The sequence below is a fragment of the Triticum urartu genome, chromosome 2 (genome assembly GCF_003073215.2).
Source record: "Triticum urartu cultivar G1812 chromosome 2, Tu2.1, whole genome shotgun sequence".
NCBI lineage: Eukaryota > Viridiplantae > Streptophyta > Magnoliopsida > Poales > Poaceae > Triticum > Triticum urartu.
The window spans coordinates 300,905,232-300,918,024 of NC_053023.1; positions in this window are offsets into that span (position 1 = coordinate 300,905,232).

The window sequence follows — 12,793 nt, forward strand, 5'->3', positions numbered from 1 at the left end:
ATCTTATCATATCTATCAGATCTCACTCTCGTAAGTGACCGAGAAGGGCTTGACAACCCCTTTATCGCGTTGGTTGCGAGGTTCTTATTTGTTTGTGTAGGTGCGTGGGACTTGAGCGTGATCTCCTACTGGACTGATACCTTGGTTCTCAAAAACTGAAGGAAATACTTACGCTACTTTGCTGCATCACCCTTTCCTCTTCAAGGGAATACCAACACAGTGCTCAAGAGGTAGCAAGAAGGATTTCCGGCGTCGTTGCCGGGAAGATTCGCTCCAACTCAACCCATCACAAACTCTTACCCCTCGCATTACATTATTTGCCATTTGCCTCTCGTTTTCCTCTCCCCCACTTCACCCTTGCTGTTTTATTCGCCCTCTCTCTCTCTCTGTTCCCCTTCTCTTTCCCTATTTGCCTCTTTTGCCCGTTTCTTGTTTGCCTGTGTGTTGCATTGCTAGCCTTGTCGTTATGGCTAGTCCTCTATCTTCTTTGTTGTCCCCCGAGAATGAAGTTCTTAATTTTAAACAAAGGGAGGGAGAAAATCTAAAAGATGCTTGGTATAGAATTTGCAATGCTCAAAATAGATCTATCAGGAAGCAATATACTTCCGTTCTTCTCCACAATTTTTATGTAGGCACTACTCCTTGGTACAGATATATTATTGATACCATTACTGGAGGAAATTTCTTGGGTAGCCATACTTTTGATTCTCATAATGTATGATAGGTTTGTTTGGCCCACCACCTCTTTTGGTTAATGGAACTATGTTAACTTTGGAACATGTGATGCAAAGGCTTGAAATTATTGAGAATTTTTTTTTTGAAACTGCCCAGCATAGCTGGTTTTCGTTTGATTTAGCAGAGAGAGGAGTTACAAAGGGTGATCAAGCGATCAAATTTGTAAGAGAGAGATCCAGAAAGTTGCATGCATCCAAGCACTAGTGCTCGGTTGCCCTACCAAGCATACTATGTTTTTATCTCACGGTTCTTCCCTGAATGGGCTCTCCACGCATCTTGCGCCAGCAAGCCTCCATTGCTCCAGGTCTCTTCTGCAGCCATCAATGATGTTTTTCACGCACGCTTGCTTGCGTCTGAAGACGCAGCCATTTCGCTCGAGCCAAATGTGCCAGGCGATCAGAGCTAACATGGACTTGATGCCTTTTCTGCTTTTGGGGGTGGTTGAGCTAATGATACTCTGGATTGTCGCCGTGGTGGAGTTGGCTGGGGGCCAAGATGTGTGATCTAGAGCGCCACACCCTCTCCACGTTGTTGCAGTGCTCCAAACCCTGAGTGAGACCGGGCACTCCCAGAAAAGATGCACCGAGGTTTCTAGGTTTCGCGTACAGAGATGGCAGAAGTAGCTGTTCTCCCATCCTCTCCTTTGCAGTCTGTCATTGCACCATAGACAGTCCAAGTGCAGCAACCAGAGGAACATTTTGATCTTGCTCGGAGCCCATATCTTCCAGATCATCCCCCGGAATTCGCTTGGCCTTGCACTTTCGAACTAGGCATTATAGGCCGTCTTCACGGTGAACTATCCAGAGCCGCCCAGCATCCATCTGATGCTGTCTGCTGTGCCTGCCTGGATGATGATCCGAGCCTGCCTAATGACTCGAGCCATTTGCATGATTTGTGGCAGGATTCCTTCGAAGCTACCATGTCTGAGATCATGGAGCCATCTGTCTTCATGGAGTGCGTCACAAACTGATCTGTTCTTGCGCCTGGACCATGCAAAAACCTCAGGTTATTCCTGCCATCAAGCCATGGGCAGGACCAGAAGGAGGCAGTCCATCCATCGCCGATGGTCACCACCGTAGACGCGGCAAAAAGGGCACGGTCTGCGTCATCACACGGGGTGCCGGTGCCAACCCAGGGCCTGGATGGGTCTGCCCAGCACAGCCAAAGCTAGCGTAGTCGCAGAGCCCTAGCTAATGCCCAAAGGTCATGGATGCCCAAGCCTCCTCTGGCCTCCGGCGTGGTTACCGCCCTCCATGCCACCTTGCACTTGCGGCCGCTGATCTCCTGGTCGTGCGCCCACAGGAAGCGTCGCCTGACCTTGTCTATCTCTTTGAAGAATTTCTTTGGCACACACAGCACTAAGAGGGTGAATGTTGGGATGGCTGAAAGGACGCACCTGACGAGGACTCTTCGTCCTTCCAGTGGAAGAAGCCGGCCTTTCCATCCGGCGAGTCTAGATCTGATCCGGTCTAAGATAAACTGCAGGTGAACTAGCCTAGTTCTACCAGTGGTCAGCGGGAGCCCTAGATACTTGACTGGAAAGGAGACTGTTGCGCCCCCGAAGCCATGCAGAACATGATCGAGGTCGATTTCGTGGCAGCTAATGGGTACTGCGGAGGATTTTGCAAGGTTGACGCACAGACCGGTGGCGTCGCCGAAGCTAGCTAGAATTTGTAACAGACTATCCACCTCCAGTCGACTAGGGTTGTTGAAGATGACAGCGTCGTCAGCGTAGAGGCTTGTCCGCATCCTTGCTGTCGAGCCAGGGATTGGCGAGAGGGCACCGGAGCGCGTGGCCGCCTCCAGGAGCCGATGCAGCGGGTCGATGCAGAGGATGAAGAGCAACAGGGACAAAGGGTCCCCTTGCCGTAGCCCCCTAAGATGGTCTATGCGGTTGCCGGGGATGCCGTTGATCAGGCACGACGATGACGAAGACGAGAGCAGCAGGGTGATCCAGTCGCGCCAGCGTGCGGGGAATCCTAGTTTGCACATGAGCTCAATAATGTACTCCCAGGAGACACTATCGAAAGCTCTCGCAATGTCAATCTTCAACAGCAGTGCTGGGGTTTTGGCACGGTGCAGCGCTCTAATGGTGTTTTGGACATAGAGGTAGCTATCATGAATGCATTTGTTCTTCTGGAATGCCGTCTGCGCTGGCGAGATGATCTTGCTGATTACAGTGGCTAGCCGCATGGACAGAACTTTAGAGATCAGTTTGCCAATGGAGTGAACTAGACTTATAGGCTGGAAATCGCCCATGCTGGCGGCACCGTCTTTCTTTGGGATGAGGGCGATCATGGCTATGTTTAGGTCTGCAAAACTGCCGTTCGCAATGTGATAGAAGTGGTGGAACACGGCCATTATATCATTTTTGATCAGGCTCCAGCAAGATCTGAAGAACATCCCCGAGAAGCCGTCAGGACCCGGTGCTTTATCTACCGGTGAAGCCACAAGCGCTGCCCAAACCTCGGCCTCAGTGAATGGGTTGTCAAGTCCCTTGTTGCTGACAGAGGGGAGATGCAGCTCTTCCCAGTTTATTGTGCTGACTCTACTGATCCTAGAGCCTAGCAGGTTGCTGAAATGCTGGTGTGCGGTTGCTGCTTTTTCTTCATGGTCGAGGGCAGTTCCAGTATCAGTCTGCAGCGAGTAGATGTGATTTTTCACCTCCTGGAGTTGATCTTGGCCTGAAAGAAAGCAGTCTTTGCATCACCCGCTCACAGCCATGTGATTCTGGCCGCCTATCTCTTTCTGGCGCGCTCAATCGCTGCTAATCCGAGCAGCCTTTGCTTCAGTTGCCGGCGCAGCTGAAATTCTGCATCTGAAAGTTTTCTCCGCTCCTGCGCCACATCAAGCCACAAGATTACCTCGCACGCTAGGTGGAACTGAATTTTTGTGTCACTGAAAAGAGTGCGAGCCCAAATTTTCAGGTCCGCAGTAGTTCTTCTCAACTTGACCTTGAGCCGTGCGATCGGGCAGTCGTGGTTCACGGGCCACTGCCAGGCACATTGAACTGTTTCCTGGAAATGCGGGAATCTGGGCCAGAAAGATTCAAACTTCAAAGTCGGCCTTTTGCGCGGTGCAGTGGAGCTGGCCAAGACAAGGGGGCAGTGGTCGGAGCATGCAGTTGAGGCGGCAAGAAGCATATGTGCTGGAAACATGGCCTCCCACTCCGTGTTGCAGAAGACCTTGTCGATGCTGACCATGGTGGGATCGTGACGCTCGCTAGTCCAGGTAAATCTCCGGTTCTTGCATTTGATTTCTCTGAGGTGCGCTCTGTCGAGTGCCATTCTGAATCTGCCCATCAGCCTTCGATTCAGGTTCGGGTTATTCTTGTCCCTGGCCTCGTAGATGACGTTGAAGTTGCCGTTGATCAGCCATGGCTCTCCCGCTGGCGGGGCTGCATCAATCATCTCTGCCAGGAAATCGTCCTTCCTTGCATCGTTAGTTGGCCCATACACTGTGGTTAACCAGAAGCTGCTGTCGCCCTGTGTCGTCGTCACCTTTGCTGTGATCGAGAAGCAGCCGATTGCATGAGTTTCCAATCGGGCGACATTCTTATTCCATAGGATCGCTGCTCCTCCCCTTGTCCCAATGGCGGGCAAGACTGCACAGCCTTCCAGGGCCAACCCGCTAATGTCACGCACATACTCGCGTGTCCATGTTTCCAGCTTCGTCTCCTGGAGGCATAGAATTGTTGTTCGATGGGCCTCTGCCACTTCTCTAACTGCCGATTTTTGGCTGGGGCATTTAGGCCTCTAACATTCCAGCTCATGACGGTGCAGATGCTGTTATTCATGGAACACAATGGATCTCTTTGCTAGCAAACACAATTCTATTGAAGATAGCAACAGATTACACTTGCTGCAATACAGAAGGGCACCGGAGACCACCAATAGTCCCCATAATTCTCCGGTGCATGGCGATCCACTAATCCCTAACATTGACAGTCTGCCGGAAGGGCCGGCGGTGGCTAACTCACACCCTAACTCTTGCTGGCTTAAGGCCAACCACTGGCGAAAACAACTACTACAGAGCCTGCTGCAAGGCTGAAGAGGTTGGAGAGCTAGCATAATGAAGGGTAAGTAGCAGCTAAACATGCGCCTACATCAGCAGCCTAGACTACAGCATTGGCCTCAGCGTCCGGGCCAGCGAGGCCGCCCGCGACGCGGAGAGCATCAGGATCCAGGCGGGTGAGCTTCGCGATGATCGCAATGTCGTCGTCCGTCAGAGGCTCATCGAAGCGCCAGATGAGGGCCTCTGCAACCTCCACTGTCATCTTCTCCTTTGGGCCGAGTAGTTCCAACTCCTTGATGAGCAGGAGAGAGGCGCGTTGGGCTGCAGGCACCGTGCTCGGGTTTGCGGCCTGACGCGCGCTCTGCCTGGTCGGGGTGGAGGAGACTCGGGTCTTGGGAGGGGCGGAGGGGCGCCGGGGTGGCGGAGCGGCGATGATGGGCGGAGGCACCGCGGCGAAGAGGTGATGAGGCTCCTCCTCAGTCGCGCCTCCGTTGATCTGCAGCTGCATCACCTGCTGCGTAACCGCGCCCAGCTGCAGGTTGGTGGCGATCGTGGGGGGTGGGGTGGCACGGCAGGCAGCAAATTCGAGCGGGTTGGCGAGAGCAGGGGCGATGGACTCATCGAGCTCCTGCTGGGCCTCATCCACCCGCGCGGGCGCCGGGAGGTCCCGGCCTGTGGAGTCGAAGAAGGCCTGCACAGGGTCTTCAGAGGCTGGGCCGCCTTGGGCCGGCGGCATGGGGAGCGGGGGCAGGGGAGGCGTTGCTTTCAGGATCGTCGGGTGCTGGGCGTGCCTCCTCCCTCCACGGCGGCTTTCCGGCGTGCGGCTGCGCTGGCGCGCGACGGGGGCTGCATCTCTCTTGGGGAGCTTGTCGCAGCCGAGGAGGGTATCCTTCCATGAGCGCCGCCCGCCACGGTCCTTGTCGTGGTCGTCATGGTCACGGCGAGGCCCCAGCTGGATGCCACCGCAGCCAGAAGGCGACACCAGGGCAGGGTGGCGCCGTCCATGCCCTTGGCCGTCGTCAACGTGCATGGTCTAGGAACCGGGCCAGATCTCCGGCACTTTGCGCCCCTCCTCAGAGCTCGAGGATGGAAGGCCACTCTGAGCCGAGTGTGATGAGCGCGGCGACAATGGGGACCAGTCCTCCACCAGGTCGACGTGGATGAGCAGATCATGGCGCTTGACGCGCGGCGGAGGGGCGACCTCCCTGCTCGGCGGTGAGAAGCCTTGCATGGCCTCAATGTGCCCCGTGCCCCGGGCCGTCCTCCAGAGCGTGTGCGTGGTGGGGATGAGCGCCACATCCCACACCCACACCCAGCATGCGAATGTCTTCGTGTGCCCGCGTTCGAGCGTCCTAGAGTCGAGCCGGTCTACGATGCACTTCTTGCCGAGCACCTTCTCCGCCCCCTTGATGGACCAAAGCTGCAGGGGCATCTTCTCGATGACGACGCGGACATGGAGCAGAAAGTCTTGGTGGACGATGTGGTCATCTTCGTGCCAGGGCATGATGGTGAAGCAGACGCCGTCGACGTCGATGGAGCCGAGGCGGACGGCATTGTCGCGGTGCACCGGCAGCTCGAAATGGACGAGGAAGTCCTCCGGGTCGTGGCTCGTGACCCAAAGCAGGTGCGTCGGCGTGCGCATGTGGGTGTCGAAAGCGCGCCCCACCAACATGGGGATCGCCGCGTGTCGCTCCGCCATGCAGACGAGCAGGACGGCGTGGCGACGCAGGAGGAACGTCTGGTGCTCCATCTCCAGCGTCTCGACCAGCACTGAGTGGCCGGACCTCGGGCGCCGCGAGGGATCGATGTGGGCAGGACGCTCCATGGCCAGGGTGGGGGGCTCTGGCGAGGGGAAGCGCAGCCGCTCGCGGACGGGGCCCCGAATAGGCGGCAGATGGCCCGAACCGCATCGCAGGGGGCAGTCGTGGGCGCGGTGACCAAGCAGCTTGCACTCTATGCAGTGTAGCGGATCTCGGCAATCTATGCGCCGGTGCTCGGAGCTGAGACATCTGAAACAGAGCCCGCGGACAAGCCTTAAGAAGGCCTCACGGCCAGCAGCAGCCGCATTGAAGGAGGGCCGGCGGCATCGCTGCTGCCGGTGCGCGTGAGCACTATGGCCCAGCGGGCGTGAGCTGTCGCGCCGCGCCTTCTGGGACTTGACCATCGTCCATTCATAGCCATTGCCGGAACGGGGGGGAGCTCGGCTGCGGGGAAGGCCTAACCACTATGGATCTAAGCTGGGGTCGCCCAGAAGGGGGAGGGCTTGAGATATCCGGCATGCAGAAGGGGGTGCGCCTTGGAGCACTCGCCCCGCTGCAGGATTCGCGGCGGGGAGCCGCGGGTAGCCGTTGGCAAAGGGAGGGGCGGCTGAGAGTCCGACACCGCGGACGGACCGCTGGATCCAGACTGTCGCGGCACCGACAAGCCCCTTCCCACGCTTTCCCTGGAGCATGACCGGGCAGAGCGCGTGGAGCAGCAAGAGCGCGGGCGCCCCATGGCGCCGGAGGGGGAGAGCTGGGGCGAACGGCCCCGGGATCTGGTGGCCGCCGTGGCCGGAGCGGCCAGCCGCGCGGGGGAGAGGGTGGGCGTTCTAGCTATGCCAGGCTCTCACCAACCTTCCATGTATTTGGTGCCAAAAATTATTGAGAATAAAGTTTCTACTGTAGAGTTGATTGAGAATTTGGATAAAAAGATCCACAACCAAATTACCCAATATGGATCTAAGGTGGGAGTTACTCTGAAAAATTTGATGGAAAAACATCCCATAGTTAATGAAAGAATGGATCAAGATTCTAATAGAATCGATAAACTTGAGGGAATTATCACCAACTTGGGGTCCGCTTTTTCTTCCGTTAAAAATACTTCAAATCATCCTACTAAAATTGCCAAGCTTTTTTATGTTCCTAAAAATAAGGGTGAATCCTCTAGTAAGGAAACTGCGGATTTAAAATCAAGAAGTATTCATCCCAATCTTTTTGCTATCATTAAGGAACTGTTTGCTACAAATGATTTTCTTGATTTTGTGCCTAGGAGTTTGATAATTAATAAAAATAAAGAAACTCCTAAGAGTTATAGGTGTCTCATGGAAGAATTACCCACCAAAGATGGCAATACCTAGATCTATCTTCGCTTTTATGCCTAGCTAGGGGCGTTAAACGATAGTGCTTGTTGGGAGGCAAACCAATTTTATTTTTATTCCTTGTTTTTGCTCCTGTTTAGTACTCCCTCCGTCCCAAAATTGTTGTCTTAGATTTGTCTAAATACGGATGTATCTAGTTACGTTTTAGTGTTAGATACATCTGTATCTAGACAAACGTAAGACAAGAATTTTGGTACGTCGGGAGTAATAAATAATTTATCAAGCCTCTGTTTTGGTTGTGTTTTGTGTGTTTAATTAGTGTTTGTGCCAAGTAGAACCGTTGGGAAGACTTGGGGAAAGTCTTTTTAATCTTGCTGTAAAAAACAGAAACTTTAGCGCTCACGAGAATCGCTGCCATTTTATTTGGAAGGTGCTATTTAGTTAATTCTTTTTGAAGATGATTAATAGATAAATTCCTCACGTCCATAAATTTATTTTAGAATTTTTGGGTTCCCAGAACTAGTGTTAGCTACAGATTACTACAGACTGTTCTGTTTTTGACAGATTCTGTTTTTCTAGTGTTGTTTGCTTATTTTGATGAATCTATGGCTAATAAAAAAGTTTATAAACCATAGAGAAGTTTGAATACAGTAGGTTTAACACCAATATAAATAAAGAATGAGTTCATTACAGTACCTTGAAGTGGTGTTTTGTTTTCTTTCGCTAACGGAGCTCACGAGATTTTCTATTTTGAGTTTTGTGTTGTGAAGTTTTCAAGTTTTGGGTAAAGATTTGATGGATTATGGAACAAAGAGTGGGAAGAGCCTAAGCTTGGGGATTCCCATGTCACCCCAAGGTAAAATTCAAGGACACCAAAAAGCCTAAGCTTGGGGATGCCCCGGAAGGCATCCCCTCTTTCGTCTTCGTCTATCGGTAACTTTACTTGGAGCTATATTTTTATTCACCACATGATATTTCTTTTACTTGGAGCGTCTTGTATGATTTGAGTCTTAGCTTTTTAGTTTACCACAATCATCCTTGCTGTACACACCTTTTGAGAGAGACTCGCATGATTTCAAATTTATTAGAATACTCTATGTACTTCACTTATATCTTTAGAGCTATATAGTTTTTGCTCTAGTGCTTCACTTATATCTTTTAGAGCACGATGGTGTATTTGTTTTATAGAAACTATTGTTCTCTCGTGCTTCACTTATATTATTTTGAGAGTCCTTTAGAACAACATGGCAATAGTAAGAACTTTCATACAAGTGCATTGAATACCATGAGAAGTTTGATACTTGATAATTGTTTTGAGATATGGAGATGGTGATATTAGAGTCATGCTAGTTGAGTAGTTGTGAATTTGAGAAATAATTGTGTTGAAGTTTGTGATTCCCGTAGCATGCACGTATGGTGAACCATTATGTGATGAAGTCGGAGCATGATTTATTTATTGATTGTCTTCCTTATGAGTGGCGATCGGGGATGAGCGATGGTCTTTTCCTACCAATATATCCCCCTAGGAGCATGCGCCTAATACTTTGTTTTGATAACTAATAGATTTTTGCAATAAGTATGTGAGTTCTTTATGACTAATGTTGAGTCCATGGATTATACGCACTCTAACCCTTCCCCCATTGCTAGCCTCTATAGTATCGCGCAACTTTCACTAATACCATATACCTTCCTCAAAACAGCCACCATACCTACCTATTATGGCATTTCCATAGCCATTCTGAGATATATTGCCATGCAACTTTCCACCGTTTCGTTATTATGACACGCTTCATCATTGTCATATTGCTTGCATGATCATGTAGTTGACGCGGTATTTGTGGCAAAGCCACCGTTCATAATTCTTTCATAGATGTCACCCATGCATCATTGCACATCCCAGTACACCGCCTGAGGCATCCACATAGAGTCATATTTTGTTCTAAGTATTGAGTTGTAATTCTTGAGTTGTAAGTAAATAAAGTGTGATGATAATAATTGTTAGAGCATTGTCCCAAGTGAGGAAAGGATGATGGAGACCATGATTCCCCCACAAGTCGGGATGAGACTCCGGACGAAAAATTTAAAAAAAAGAGAGAAAAGAGGCCAAAAAGAAAAAAAGAAAGAAAGAAGGCCCAAATAAAAAAATGAGAGAAAAAGAGAGATGGGACAATGCTACTATCCTTTTTCCACACTTGTGCTTCAAAGTAGCACCATGTTCTTCATATAGAGAGTCTCCTATGATATCACTTTCATATACTAGTGGGAATTTTTCATTATAGAACTTGGCTTGTATATTCCAATGATGGGCTTCCTCAAAATGCCCTAGGTCTTCATGAGCAAGCAAGTTGGATGCACACCCACTTAGTTTCTTTTGTTGAGCTTTCATATACTTATAGCTCTAGTGCATCTGTTGCATGGAAATCCCCACTCATTGACATTGATATCTATTGATGGGCATCTCCATAGACCGTTGATACGCCTAGTTGATGTGAGACTATCTTCCACTTTTTGTCTTCTCCACAACCAGCATTCTATTCCACCATAGTGCTATATCCATGGCTCGCACTCATATATTGCATGAAGATTGAAAAAGTTTGAGAACATCAAAAGTATGAAACAATTTCTTGGCTTGTCATCGGGGTTGTGCATGATTTAAATATTTTGTGTGGTGAAGATAGAGCATAGCCAGACTATATGATTTTGTAGGGATAACTTTCTTTGGCCATGTTATTTTGAGAAGACATAATTGCTTAGTTAGTATGCTTGAAGTATTATAATTTTTATGTCAATATTAAACTTTTATCTTGAATCTTTCGGATCTGAACATTCATGCCACAATATACAAAAATTACATTGAGAAATATGTTAGAAAGCATTCCACATCAAAAATTCTTCTTTTATCATTTACCTACTCGAGGACGAGGAGGAATTAAGCTTGGGGTTGCTTGATACGTCTCCAACGTATCTATAATTTTTGATTCCTCCATGCTATTATATTATCTATTTTGGATGTTAGTGGGCTTTATTTTACACTTTTATATCGTTTTTGGGACAAACCTACTAACCGAAGGCCCAGCCAAAATTGCTGTTTTTTTGCCTATTTTAGGGTTTCGAAGAAAAGGAATATCAAATGGAGTCCAAACGGAATGAAACCTTCGGGAACATGATTTTCTCAACAAACGTGATCCAGGAGAATTGGAGTGGCCGTCAAGAAAGAAGGCAAGAAGGCACGAGGCAGGGGGCGCGCCTACCCCCTGGGGCGCCCTCCACCCTCATGGGCCCTCCGTTGCTCTACCGACGTACTTCTTCCTCCTATATATATCCACGTACACCCCCAACATCCAGGAGCACCACAAAAACCTAATTCCACCGCCGCAACCTTCTGTACTCGAGAGATCCCATCTCGGGGCCTTTTTCGGAGCTCCGCCGGAGTGGGCATTGATCATGGAGGGCCTCTACGTCCACTCCATGGCTTCTCCGGTGATGTGTGAGTAGTTTACTTCAGACCTACGGGTCCATAGTTATTATCTATATGGCGTCTTCTCTCTCTCTCTTTGAATCTCAATACAAAGTTCTCCTCGTTCTTCTTGGAGATCTATTCGATGTAATCTTCTTTTGCTATGTGTTTGTCGAGATCCGATGAATTGTGGGTTTATGATCCAGATTATCTATGAACAATATGTGATTCTTCTTTGAATTCTTTTATGTATGATTGGTTTATATTTGCAAGTCTCTTCGAATTATCAGTTTGGTTTGGCCTACTAGATTAATCTTTCTTGCAATGGGAGAAGTGCTTAGCTTTGGGTTCAATCTTGCGGTGTTCGATCCCAGTGACAGAAAGGGAACCGACACGTATTCTATTGTAGCCATCGAGGATAAAAAGATGGGGTTTATATCATATTGCATGAGTTTATCCCTCTACATCATGTCATCTTCCTTAAAGCATTACTCTGCTCTTATGAACTTAATACTCTAGATGCATGCTGGATAGCGGTCGATGTGTGCAGTAATAGTAGTAGATGCAGAATCGTTTCGGTCTACTTGTCTCGGACGTGATGCCTATATACATGATCATACCTAGATATTCTCATAAGTATTCGCTTTTCTATCAATTGCTTGACAGTAATTCGTTTACCCACCGCAATACTTATGCTCTTGAGAGAAGCCACTAGTGAAACCTAGGCCCCCCGGGTCTATATTCCATCATATTAATCTTCCAACACTTAGTTATTTCCTTTGCCATTTATTTTACTTTGCATCTTTATTTCTCTTTATCATAAAAATACCAAAAATATTATCTTATCATATCTATCAGATCTCACTCTCGTAAGTGACCGTGAAGGGCTTGACAACCCCTTTATCGCGTTGGTTGCGAGGTTCTTATTTGTTTGTGTAGGTGCGTGGGACTTGAGCGTGATCTCCTACTGGATTGAGACCTTGGTTCTCAAAAACTGAGGGAAATACTTACGCTACTTTGCTGCATCACCCTTTCCTCTTCTAGGGAAAACCAACACAGTGCTCAAGAGGTAGCAATCATCCACATACCCAGTAACTCATCGAGCTCAAGGACACCTCTCCTCCAGAGGCAGTTATCCACTGTACTAGTTCATGCTCAACCCATCGAGGCTAATCCACCATAAAGCAGGAGTAGGGTTTTACACGGCAAGGTGGGTCGAATCTGGGTAAACTGTTGTGTCTCGTGTTCATTCGGTTCGTCGAGCTAAGCCGTGAGATTAGCGAGCAGGCAGACTGGGAAGGACGAGTTCTTCACACGCACCCCAGAGTTCGAACCTCTCGAGGGTTCACGCCGGCGCCCGTGGTGGTCGCGCGGTGATCTCTCGAGTCGAAGGTGAGGTCGTCCTTGGTGGCAGCCCATCCTGGAGGAGCTCCCTGCTACATGTGGGCGACACCCACCTGGCAGAAGAACTGCATGACATGGTGGTCCGAGGGCGGCGCCTGCGAGCC